Below are 13,772 nucleotides of genomic sequence, written 5' to 3' on the forward strand. Positions count from 1 at the left end.
CACAGGATTTGTAGGCTGTGGTAGAGCCACAGTGGTTTCTTTGAGGCACAAACAGAGTGGGGACCATTGCAGCAGGGTCCCTGGGGCCTGGGCGGTTGCTAGCTGGAAGCTACAGTTCCCCACAAAGGTGGTTCAACCCCTCAGCAGCCCTTAGTGCACCCTGGTTAGAGGGTGTGTAAGGAGGGGTGGGAAGTTGTGTGAGGTGAGGTCAGGTATGAGGGCTGGTGTTCCCCCCAATTGTTTCCCTCTCCCTGGGGATGAGCAGCTCCCAGCATGGTGCAGTTCCGAAGCTGGGCCTGTGCTTCTGCACCTTTCCTTTACTGGGGTGTGCAGTACAAGGGTTCCCACTCCACCCCTTTTTGTCCTGGAATGAGCATCCATCCCCTGCAGGCTGTCCCCCTTCCCATCTCCCTCTGCAGTCAGCTTTGGGGCCAGCTCCCCCCTTTCATTGGCTTAAGGGTCCTGAGTGGCAGCAGGCATCTATAGGCAGGTAGGTGCTTGATTGATGGCTCCTCAGAAGGCCCAAAAGGGACAAGGCAAGCAGCCAGAGCCCTCCAGGAGGGTTGCTCCAGTGCTCTCTTCCAATAACAAGAGTGAGGACCTGACCCTACTATCTTGGTCAGGCTGGAAGCTCTCAAGCATAGTAAACATGGGTCTCTGACCCCGGCTAAGGTCAGATGCCAGGCAGACCACAAATAAATTTCTGGATCCTATTCTCACATGTCTGCTTTAGAGGAAGGAACTGCTGGCAGTGAGTGCCCATAGGGAGGGCCTGACAACCAGTGAGGTGACACCAAGGTGACAGCTTCAGAGAGAGTGCTACAGGGGTAGCAGCCTAACCAGAACATAGGGGCTTCTATGGGGGCCAGTGCTGGAGATGGCGGTAAAACAGCGTATTGTTGGAACTCTCTGTCTGAGGCAGTGATGCTCTGTACTCTGAGTGCTTGGGGGGGCACAGTGGGAGGGCTTCTAGTGTTCTGGCCCCGCTGGTGGACCTCATGATGGCACTTGGTATCTGTGACACAGAGTGTTGGATTGGATGGGCCATTGACCTGATCCAACATGATTCCTCTTATGTTCTTAAGGCATTGCCCTCTGGGGTTTCCATTGCACCACTTGGGTGCATCTGTCCATGGTTATATGGAACACGATAATTAAAGGGGAGTATGTGGATATCTTTATCCTCCTCTACAGGAAATTGGAAATCAAGGATAAAGAGGATCTGGAGGAGAGAGCTAAAGAGCAGCTAAGGAGTAGCAGGGTGGACTGGTCATGGGCTAACTGGCTGCTGAGGTTTATAATATATGTCAGGGAAGGTCAGAGCTCTGGTTCCTACACCTCAGCAGGAACAGGCAGTTCAACCTTGCATGTAGGCGCAAGTCATGCAAGTGTAAGCATGGATGTCCCTTGTGTGGTGGCCCCTATGCCAGCTCTGGCTGCTTCAAGGGGAAGCCATGGACAGGGTCCCACAGTTGGTGGGAGGGAGCAAGGTGAAAGGGGTAACTCCCCTTCTGAAGAAGGGGACCAGCCCAATTAGGCTACTAGTTCTGGCATGCTGGTTGCAGTGCTATCCCAGTCAGGTAGTCTGGGAGTATTTGATAGAGGGATTTGCTTTGGGTTTTTGGATTCCCTTTCAGAGGGTTTGAAAACTCTTTAATGTTGACAACTAGCACTCACTCAGGGGGATGGAATCTATTGTATGGGCAAAAATAGTCCAAGAGTGCCAGGATGGGAGGGTGCTTGGCTCCTTCCTGATACCCCCTGTACCTAACCTTCAGGTGTCTCCCCTTGGGGTGGTGGCCAAAAAGGCCCCAGGCAAGTATCATCTCATTCACCACCAGTCCTACCCAAAAGGGGACTCAGTGAATGATGCAATACTGGAATACTTATACTCAGTGTGCTACACATTCTTCAATTAGGTGGTGCACATGGCATGCCAATGTGGCTGGGGGTGGGGGGTACTCAGTTGGCAAAGTACAAAATTAAACCAAGCTTCTGCTTTCTGCCAGTGCATCCAACTGATTTTGAGTTGCTAGGCTTTTCATTTGATGGCCAATTTTACATGGACATAGTGCTGCATGGGTTGCTTGATTTCTTGTGCTGCCTTCAAGCATTTCAGCACATTCCTGAAGTGGACTGCACAGGGGTGATGGACACAGCCCACTATTTTGATGATTACCTATTTGTGGGCCCCTGGGACATGAACCAATGTGCTTGGTTTCTGCAAGAATTCAAGAGGCTTGCCAAGGAATTGGGGGTCCCATTGGCAGGGATGAAAATGGAGGAGCTTGCTATGGGTCTTACCTTCTTGAAAATGGAACTGGACAAGGAAGGACAGCTCTCATGGCTTTCAGGGAGCAGGTGCAAGACCTGTGTGAGTGGATCTCTGGCCTGGTTGGCTGAACTAAGGTCACCATGGCTGGGCTGCAGCAGCTGGTGGGTAACTTGAACTTTGCTTATACATTAGTAGCATCAGGCAGAGCCTTTTTACAGCATCTCTGTGATGCTATGGCTAGCCTATGAGCTTTGCACCACAGAGTGCACATCACCAGGGGCATGCAGTTAGTCTTGGTGGTATGGGACAAATTCTTAGAGTAAACCAGATGGAATGTCATTTTGGCAGGAGGAGGTGAGCATTGAGGCTGAGCTGTAGGTCATGTCTGATGCAGCTAGCTCCCTGGGCTTTAGGGTGTCTTTTCAGGGACATTGGTATGTGGAGGACTGGTCGACAGCTTAGGAGGTGTGGGGCTTAGTAGAGACCTGTCCTTTCTTTAATTCTTCCCCATACTGGAGGCAGTACAAGGATGGTGTTTGCTCAAACAGGTAGGCAGTTTTAATCCTTTAGGCAGAGGGTTAGGCCACATGGAGTCTGGCCAATCCTGGTGGTTCACTTGATGCAGTACTGCATTGAGATGAGAGTTAAGAGGCACACAGTGCATATGATCTGGGGTAGCCTGACAGTGTTGGCTTTTACCAGTCAGGCCAAGGGACTGTCAAAGTGGGTGACTTTGACTTTTGAAAGATGCTCAAGGGGTGGTCCCAGGAGGTGGGAGTTGGACTTTCCAGTTAACAATACAAGAGTTGTTTATTGAAACACTGAAACCACAGGGCAGGAAACTGACAATGGTGGGAACGCATCCCTTCTTATGCCTTAGGTTGACCATTACATTTCAAAGCCAAAGGCGCTAAGCCGTTCAGTCCTCCCCCAAGAGTTCCAGTCCCATGCCCCCTTTGCAGGTGCAGACATAATTCCTGGGAAACAGACAATGACCTTGGATACCCAAAGACTAGGCAGAACGATACTTGTGCTACATAAAAAAGATAGTACTAGCAAGTAAGGCGGGGGTTCGAGTGAAAGCAAGGCCTAAGGTTACTACATTGCACCAAGCAAGATAATAAACAATGGCAAGAGACCCTCTTGACAGGAGTACAAGCAGACACTAGGGAGCCCGTATCTCCTCTGGTTCTAAAGGGGCTGTGCTCAACCTGGCCATTGGTGTGCACTTCAGCATCTGAAGCTCGGCTGTTCCATGTGACAGCTCTTATGGCGTTCTTCAGAGTGCGCAGGTGAACAAGTTGGTAGTTCGATCATGAGCAGATCTATTGGGCAGAGCATTGCACGTCCAGGACATCTACTTTATTGGGGACGGCATGTGTATCAGGGTGTGAATATCTAAGACAGATCAGGCCCAAAAGGGAGCTGAGAATGCTGTCAGCCTCTGCAGCAATAGTGACCTATGCCCAGTAGCGGTACTCTACAAGTACCTGTCTGTATGGGGCACTGGAGAGGACACCCTGTTTGTGCATGGCAATGCCAGCCCATTGACCAAATTTCAATTTTGAATGGTCACAAAGTGGGTGCTAGGTGTACTGAGGCTTGGCCAGGGCCGCTTCTGGACACACTCTTTCAGGATCAGGGCTGCATCCACAGCAGTGGTATTCTGACACAGACATCCAACAGCTGGGGTAGTGGAGGTCATGGAGCTATTAGTCCTACATTCACTCTTTGGTGCAAAAAGGGGAATGGAAGATATTACCTGTTCTCTCTTTGCATGCACAACCTACTCTGAGGAGAGGAAGAGAGTACTTATATGCAGCCACAGTATGGTCTTCTGGGTGGCTCATTGGGCCTGGAGGTGCCACATAGGCTCCCAGCTCGGGCTCAGCAAGGTGGACTCTTTGGAATGTTTGGGATGGCAGGGCCTTCAATGGCCAGGGCTCTTCCTACTGTTGTTTGAGGGAAGGACAGGTGTTGCTTACTCAACTGGGCAGAAATGATGTGGACCTGGTAAAGGGGAAGGCACTCATAGTTCAATCCATGGCCAATTTGGAGTTCATCAAATGCAAGTGGCTGGGGGTACTGATGATTTGGTCTGCTATCAGAGAGCATGTCAAGAAGTGGCAGACCCTGGAGGCATGGCCAGGACTTGGAAAAAGGCAAATAGAGAGCTATGTAAGGCCATGGATGGGGAGTTGGGATGTTTCCTGTCGCACCCTGGGATTGGAGTACCCATATCAAGGGGATGGTGTGCACCGGTCTGATAAGGGCAATTATATCTTTTTGGAATACCTGCAGCAAGGGCTGTGGGCAGCCTTGGACTGCCTGGTGGATGCAGGGTCCTAAGTAGAGGCTTGGCTCTGGTTGTGGGTAGCCAGGCCCTTAGCAGGGTAGCTTGTGGTTAGTCTTGCCAGCCAGGGGCAAGCAAAAGGGCATGGTATGCATCTGGGGCAGTAGTTCTTGCCCAGTTTAGGGCATGGGGGATAGTCAGAGGGCCCGATTTCATCCCCTTGCCATTTCATCCCCTTTATTCATTGTAACTAATGAATAAAATGGTCCTTAGTTAATCCCAACTTTTGTGTCTGCCTCTTTATTCTGATGGGAGAGGGGAGCAAATGAAGAAAAAAAGCAAAGAAAAACAGAAAAAAAAGAAAAGGAAAAAATGGAAGAAACATATCAATAAAATATATCAATAAAACTTTCTTTACAACAAAGACAAATACTTATACTAAATCCAAACATAAAATGATTGCTTACTGTAAAATCATAATTGAGTTATATCCACAAATTTCTGTTATTTAAAATTCTCCATAATCATGCTTGGTGGGGAGGGCGGGATAGAAATCAAATAAATAAATAAATAATTTTTCAGGAATGCTGTATGCAGGGGCCGTTTTGTAGAAAAATAGGTGGTGGAGCTCATCCAGGGATTGTTTTGCAGCTGCACCTATTATTCAATGGACAAGGTAGGTAAGTGGGGAGGAAGAGGGGGGGCATCAGAAAGGTTCAGGAGCTGCACTCCTGTGAGCTCCTGCTGAATTCAAGGCCTGGCTGTATGAATAATGTCACAAATAATTTCAATTGATCCACAAATGGAATTTTCTGAGAAAGAAGGAACTGTATCAACATCTTATATGGGGATAATTTCAGGGGGTAGTCATATGGTCTGCAATAGGACAGCTAGATTTGAGCCCAATAGCATCTTACACACAAGTTTTTTCAAAGTATGCATTTTCGAGAGTCAAAACTCCCTTTGTCAGGTACAAGTAGGAATCTGATGAACTTCCTATTTACGTCTGACGAAAAAAGCTTTGACTCTCAAAAGCTCATATCCCATAAATCTTGTTGATCTCTAAGGTGCTGCTAGACTCAAAACTAGTTATCTTACTTGAGGTTAAGCTTTCTATGATAGACCAAATTTACAGCTTGGGGCTACTTCTGGACCCAGCCTTGCTAATAGATAAGCAAGTTGCTACTGTTGTTAAGGTGCAACCTCAAGTAAGATAACTTCTTTCAATTACATCTAGCTTTTAAGATGGTCCCTTATCTATATTCTGATATCCTGGCTATGCTAAGCCATGGTACAGTAACCGCTATATCAGGCTACTGTAATGTGCTCCGCATGGGGATACTTTTGAAGACATCTCTAAAGTTCTAGTTGATACAAAATGCAGCAGCAAAGCTGCTGCGGGAGGTCACCTGGCTACCAAATTGCTTCCTGACCCAATCCATTTTGTGCTCTTCAGACAACTTTCTCCTTAATATTTCCTCCCTTAGGACTGTCCACACCATACCAAAATCATAGACCCTTTCCTTGGTCAGTACAGTCCTTTGAAACAATCTACTAGAACAGGCAAAGGAGGGTGCGTTACCTTGCTTCAATTAGGAGTATGTATGGCAATCCTTTTCCAGAGAGCATTTGGTGATGGTGAATTTTTCCAGCTGATTTGGTGGTGAGTTTTATGATCCTGTGTGTTTCAACTATTAACTGTTTTGAATCTGAATGCTTTCACATTGGTAACCTGTGTGTTTTAAACTGTCTTAATTGGATTATTATTTATATATTTGCAACTTTAGTTCCTACATTCTGCCAAGAAAAAATCTTACCACCATAATGCATACCCTAAAAATTCTAGATTAGACTACCACAGTGCATCCTATGTTATTGAGAGGGCAGTGGTGCTGCAATTACAGAGTTTCCTGGAGGATGCTTCCGTTCTCGATCCCCATCAGTCAGGCTTTCATCCGGGTCATGGGATGGAGACAGTGCTGGTTGCTCTGGTGGATGACCTTCAGCGGCATCTGGATCGAGGTGGCTCGGCAGTACTGATGTTGTTAGACCTATCGGCAGCGTTGGATACGGTCAACCATCGGTTGCTGACCTGCCGTCTCACTGATGCGGGGATTCAGGGGTTGGCCTTACAATGGCTTTCCTCTTTCCTTAATGGTCAGGGACAAAGGGTGGTGATTGGGAGTGAATTGTCCCAGAGGCACCCACTTGATTGTGGGGTGCCTCAGGGAGCAGTCCTCTCCCCGATGTTGTTCAACATCTGCATGCACCCCCTTGCCCAGATTGCCCGGAGGTATGGGCTGGGTTGCCGCCAGTACGCTGATGACATCCAGCTCTATCTACTCATGGACAGCCGGCCTGGCTGTGTCCCAGAAAATCTGGACCTGGCGTTACAAGCCGTGGCTAGATGGCTCAGGCTGAGTGGATTGAAATTAAATCCAGCGAAGACAGAGGTCCTTTGCTTGGGTCGGCGTGGTCCGGGAGGGGAAATTCCCTTACCAGCCTTTGACGGTGTGCCCCTGACAGCGGCACACAGGGTCAGGAGCTTGGGGGTACTATTGGAGCCTGCCCTAACCATGGAAGCCCAAATAGCAACCACTGCCAAGTCTGCATTTTTTCATCTTAGGCAGGCAAGGCAGTTGGCCCTTTTCCTGGAAAACGACGATCTGGCAACAGTGATCCATGCAATGGTCACCTCAAGGTTGTATTACTGCAATGCCCTCTACATGGGGCTGCCCCTGTGCCGAACCTGGAAGTTGCAGCTAGTGCAGAACGCTGCCGCCTGGTTGCTATTAGGACTCCCCAGATGGGAGCACATTCAGCCGGGGCTTCGGGGACTGCACTGGCTGCCGATAATATACCGAGTTCGGAACAAGGTGCTGGTTATCACCTTTAAAGCCCTAGGACCTGCTTACCTTAGGGACCGTGTCTCCCCATATGTTCCCCAGAGAGTACTGAGATCAGGTTCTCAGAATCTCCTTACAGTCCCCGGGCCAAAGGAGGCCCGTCTGAAGTCAACTAGGGACAGGGCTTTTTTGATCACAGCCCCTTGCTGGTGGAACCAGCTGCCGGAAGAGGTGAGGTCCCTGTGGAACCTTGGGCAGTTCTACAGGGCCTTCTTCTGGTTGGCATACAACTGACCGACATCTGAATATCTGAATTTTAAGGAAGACCATAGGATAGTACGCTGACGAATTGTGTTTATTTTTTATTGTGTAAATTATTAATGTATTTTAATTCTTGATTTTATTGTTAGAATTTTGTGTTGTGAGCCGCCTTGAGTCCACTTTGGTGGGGTAGGGCAGGATATAAATCTAAATAAATAAATAAATATGTGGGGCTACCCACAAAGACTGACTGGAAGCTAAAGTTGGTATGCTGACTGGAGTGGGTTTTAAAGTCCATATAATTCCAGTCTTATTTTGTTTTTTAGGTATAAACAATCTTTATTGATTCATCAAGGTAATTACATATGTGACTTGAATTATACAGCCAGCAAAACAGAAAGTATGAAACGTTAATGCAAGTAGCAGATAATTAGAAAACATTCCACATTAAAGTAGCAATGACAAGAGAGGTATACAGTAGAGTACAAGTTTCCAGGAATTACATCTATATGAAAATTTTTAATGATAAAAGGACACCATTTTTCTATAAAAGTTGTTGCATTGGTGTCTAGATCATGTCAATTTATCTAAAACAAAATAGTCCCATAGCTTCAACCACCAGGTTTTTCTAGATGGGGGAGATTGTTGCTTCCAGACTGTAGCAATTGCACATTTGGCCGCCACCAAAATGAGCGAGATTAATTCTGATGCAGGCTTGGGAATACAGGTGGGGTCGTGAAGAACTAAAAGAGCATATTCAGGTGTGAAGGGAGGTGAGTAACTGGTTAAAGTGTGTATTTCTTGATAAATTTGTTTCCAGAAACTTTCGATAATAGGACATGACCACCAGGTGTGGAAATATGTGTCTCTGTGTCCGCAGTTTTTAAAGCATAATGGAGAGATTAAAGGTGAAGTGTGTGATAATTGTACTGGGGTCTTGTACCACCGGAAGAGAACTTTAAGGGCCTGAAGCTGAACGTTCATAGCTCTAGTTTTGTATATAGTAGGTGCCCATATTGATTGCCATTGATCATTGTCTAATTCTTTCTGTATGTCTTTATGCCATGCATTTTGGTAAGAGTGCGGTTTTGCACATAGAGAGTATAACAAAATCTTATAAACTTTAGAGATTAAACCTTTCATAGGGATTGACTTGCTATATAACAATTGCTCGAAACCACATAAATGCAAGTGAAGGGGAGGTTGAAAAGTATATGAGTTCAAAAGGTGCTGGAACTGCAAGTATTTGAACCAAGGGAGTTGAGACCCAGTTGCTGAATCCAAAGTCAATTTATCTTGTAGTAGTCCCTTCAAAAGGACATAAATAAATCGAGTTAGTGCTGATTGTTTCCATTTTAAGAAGAAAGTAGCATGCAGTCCTGGCAAGAACCAGGGCTGACCAACAAAAGTGGTAAGGGGTGACGTGGAGGGAGCTAAAGTTTTATGGTGCCTATGCCAAATTTGGAGCATAGAGAGTAAGAAAGGATTTTTGTATAACATTGGCTTGAAGCTTTTAGTAATTCTCCAAAGTTCCTCTTGGAAGGAAGGAGCTGTAAGATATTGGTCTTCTATTTTTTTCCACTCAGCTTGATATGTTGATTTATAATATTTCATTAGGTTGGGCAAGATAATTGCATCATGGTACATCATAATATCTGGGACAGCTAGATCACCTTCTGAGACTAGGCATCTGATGGAAGAGAACTTAGACCTTGGTTTTCGGTGTTGCCAGATACATTTATTTATATGGGATTGCCATTTATGAAGCAATGAGGTTGGAATACAGAGAGGGGCAGCTTGTAAGTAAAAAACAATCTTGGGGAGTATTAGTGATTTGACCAAATATATTCATTCCAAGAGAGTAAAGAATTTGGAATTCCCTTGAAATAACAAGTTGTTCATGGCCTTGGTGATTTCAGCTTGATTCATTTTAGCGAAGTCTTCAAATTCCAAAGGGATATAGATGCCTATATCTTTGGACCCATATATATACATATGATGAATGATATGGCCTCCTGGGTCAAATTAATTGGGTATAACAGGGATTTATCAAAGTTAATTTTGAAACCCGAGGCTACAGCAAAATCATTTAAGTGAGAATGGACTGCTGTCAGTGAAGATAAGAGATTAGTGAGATATAAAGTAATATCATCTGCAAACAGGCTTATTTTGGGCTTAGTAGTCATCATATCTATACCAGTAATTTGAGCATCTTCTCTAAATTTGATGGCTAGCGGCTCAATTGCAAGAGCAAAAAGGAGGGGGGAAAGAGGGCACCCCTGACGTGTGCCTCGAGATAAAGTAAAGCAGGAAGAATTATTATCATTAATTCGAAGAATTGCCGTAGGTGAAAGGTAGAAAGAATCTATGAGTTTGCAGAATTTAGCTCCAAAATTCATTTTACTAAGTAATGAGCGTAAATAGAGTGGCTCCACAGAGTCGAATGCCTTTTCTATATCAATTGAAAGGGCGCATATTTTCTGGATTGTTTTGGATCTGCAGTGATGTATAATGTTAAGGGTCTTTTGAATGTTGTCACTCAAATCCTGGCCTGGGATAAAACCTGTTTGGTCAGGAGTTACATATTCATTTATCAACTGATTCAGCCTCAGAGTCAGGATGCTAGTAAAAAGCTTGTAGTCTGTGTTCAAAAGGGAGATCGGTCGGTACGACCTATAGTCTAAGGTGCATCTGCCTTTTTTGCGCAGAACGATTATTTTTGCTGTGGTCCAAGAGTGAGGTATGTTACCAGTATCCAAAATATAGCCATCTTAGTTGGGAGGGAACATGAAACTGCTAAGCAGGCTTTGGGGCCTAGCCCTCCTTTCATTCCCCCCTCCCTTCCAGAGCCAAACCAACAACTCTAGGGGGAAAGCCTCCTAGAGCAGCAGGAAGTTCTTGTGTTCTTGGTATGGGAGTTAGGCAGGAAGAGAAGCAGTCCTCAGCTGGCGCTCAAAGGAGGAGGTTGTGAGCATGGGGGCTCCTGACTGTGGGATAGGCCTACTCAGGAAAAGGAGGCCCCCAGGCAGTCAGACCAAGTAAGTCATCCACAAAGCAGGGCAAGTTTAGACCAGGGACAGTAGGATGCATTTATAACCATCTTTTCTTTGTCTGTGCGGGTGCTGTGCTGTGCTAACCTTTTACATGCAACTGTTTTTGTTTTGTTCTTCTTTTTTTTTCTTTTTCTCTTTTAATTAAATATTTTTACTGTTTTGAATGCTGGCAGTCAAACTCTGTACCACATAGATCCCCAACAGCCTTAGACCACGCTGCTTTAAGAAGGGGGCCCCGGGGAAGGGGGAAGGCATGCAGTTGGATAAGGTGCCAATCCTCCAGGGGTTCCCCGAAGAAATGCTGTGGTCTCTGTGATAGCCAAGTACTGGGTGGCAGAGGGCCTTGAGGCCTGGCCTCATAGCTGGAGAGGGGGATTGGGAGTCCTGTTCCTCTCAATCTGAACCCCTAGACTGAGCAGGTGGTGGCAGCGAGCCCAAGTGGCAGGAGGAGAAGAACTCCCTCCAGGAGTTGGCGACTCAATAGGGAGTTGACGGGACCGGGTCTGAAGGCAGAATCGGGCCGGTTCCGTCACAATAGTTAAAAAGATTTTGCAAATATGGGGTTAGTAAAGTGCTATGTGCTTTATAAAATTCAGAGGTAAATCCATCAGGGTCAGGAGACTTGTTAGAATTTAAAGATTTAATTGCTTCAGTTAATTCAAGTTCACCTATAGGGCAATCCAGGTAAGTTTTGTGAGAATCTGACAAAGAAGGGAGTGAGTGAATAGAAGTTAAGAAGTTAGTAATTGATTCCGTTGGGGGGCAATTTGATTGGTATAGATGAGAGTAAAAATGGCTAAAAACATTCAGAATTGATTTAGAGGATGTGTGCAAAATGCCTTTAGGATCTTTAATACCCTTAATGCTTCTGTCAGCTGCTCGCTGTTTTGCCTTCCATGCTAATAATTTTTGGAATGTGGGAGAAATACAAAGAAAGCATATTTAAAACCAATGAGTGCTAACGTTTTAAGCATGTTTTAAAAATATATATTTGGATTTGTCTGTGTTCTTTATAAAATGTATATCTCTGCTACCTAATCTTAAATAAGTACACACATGGCCCAGCCCAGCATGGCTCGGCCTAACCTGACATGGCCGGGCCCAAGAAGGTCTCATTTATGTCGGATCTGGCCCTCATAACAAATGATTTTGAGACCCCTGTCTTAATGTTTGTTAGGATAGGCTATTATATCTTAAAACTGCAGCATTTAAAAGTCCTTCTTTACCTTAATTCTTAGTGACAGGACTTCTCTCATTGTCCCCTGATACATAGTCAAGATGGAGATTTCATGGCTTTGACCCTCCCTGGTGCAAAGCAAGACAGAGAGACAGGGAGAGAGGGAGGGAGAAAGAGGGAGAGAGAGGGAGAGAGAGAGTTTCTTTATTGTATCCTGAGAATTTATAACCTTCCCTTTGAGAGTCCATCCATCTTTAGGATCAGAGTCAGACCTGCTCTTCCTGCCAAGAGGAGAAAAAAAATTACTATCCCACCTTTAGACTGCCCTAGTCTTTATCCCCTTTAGGGGAAACATTCCAACAATGTGTAAGATGGTAAACCGCTTGTTCGTACTTCAGTCAGTCATTTATCTAACTAAGAGCTGGAGTACTCTGTGCTTGGGAGTTGACTCATTTCCTATAGTTATCTCTTTTTCCAGTTATTATCAGCATTGAAGCATTTGGAGAATGTGTAGACTTCAGCCCCGATTAATACAATACCAAGATGGATTCTAGGGTTGAAGTCACTTTTTCACAATAAGCAGCGCAGTATATTCTCTGGTCTAGGGGTGCTGTCACTCCAGAGAACAGAAGTGGGATCATTCCAGTATGATGACTGAACACAAACCAGCCCAATACAAGAATCCATGGGTGCAGCAGAAGTCTGTGAGCCTGCTTCAGATTAATTGCAGACAGAGTAATCCCTACTAACTAGCATTGGCCTTACATTCCCAATAGGACTAGGACAAATCTCTTTTTGCATGTAATCAACATTATTGGGTTGGAATATTGTGTTTAAACCTTGTTATGAATTAGGTATTTAATCTATCATGCTCTGTTAACTATTTACAAATGCCTCATTATCAACTCCCACATTTTTGTAGGATGTGGCTTGTGGTGTTTTTTTTTTTAATTAATGCCATATTGTCTGATTCATAAATAAGTTTTAAGTAACTCTACTGTGAAATATTGTGCCAGATAACACATTAGCATATTCTATCTTTGAAATGAAGATTCCAGATTTTTATTCAACTGAGTTTTATTAATAATGTATTATTATTATTTCAATTTGATTAATCACCCCATCCCAGCCAAGGCCAGGCTCTGAGTGATGTACATCAGGTAAAAGGCAAACAACATTAAATGTTAGTTAATTTTAAAAAACAATAAAATAGAATTCAAACTCCAATGGTGTTTGCCTTAATTATTGCCACCACCTCTAAGGGCAGGGCTTTTGTGTGGTGTACTTAACAGCACTGAATACCAGCACTTTTTCTTGAGGCTCTCCCAAGTCCTGATGCTCCCCACCCAGAGAGGAGGAAGTAGGTTAGGTCAGGCGTGCACACAGCCACCAGGCTGGGTGGGCAGGGACCTGAACTGCCAATGCAAGGGTGGGTACACTGACCTGAACGCACTACTAGTTGAGCTGCTGCAAGTGGTAGACATTGGCCCAGGTGTGCATTAGCCCAGGTGCACCCTGAGACACCATACCTCAGCTGGGTAGGAAGAAGACCTACCACTGCCACCCTGTGAACTGAGTGCGTGGGGAGCTATCTGTTCTTTTCCCTGCCTGGAGCTGGAGAATACTATACAATGGGAGAGGTCACACAGGAAACTAACGCTACTAACCCAGAGGTAACTGTGACCAAAATCACTAAAATATGTACAATATTTATTATATCAAGAACAGGCAAACTATAGAATTACTGTTCACATAAAGAATACTCAGTCCAGTTTCATTCACAGTATTTCCATAAAGTCCATAGTTTTCCTGAAGGTATCAATCTTTCCAATCCATGTAGTGATTTTGCATCTCCATTAATCCCATG

Source organism: Heteronotia binoei, chromosome 21 (assembly GCF_032191835.1).
Source record: "Heteronotia binoei isolate CCM8104 ecotype False Entrance Well chromosome 21, APGP_CSIRO_Hbin_v1, whole genome shotgun sequence".
In the NCBI taxonomy this organism is placed as follows: domain Eukaryota; kingdom Metazoa; phylum Chordata; class Lepidosauria; order Squamata; family Gekkonidae; genus Heteronotia; species Heteronotia binoei.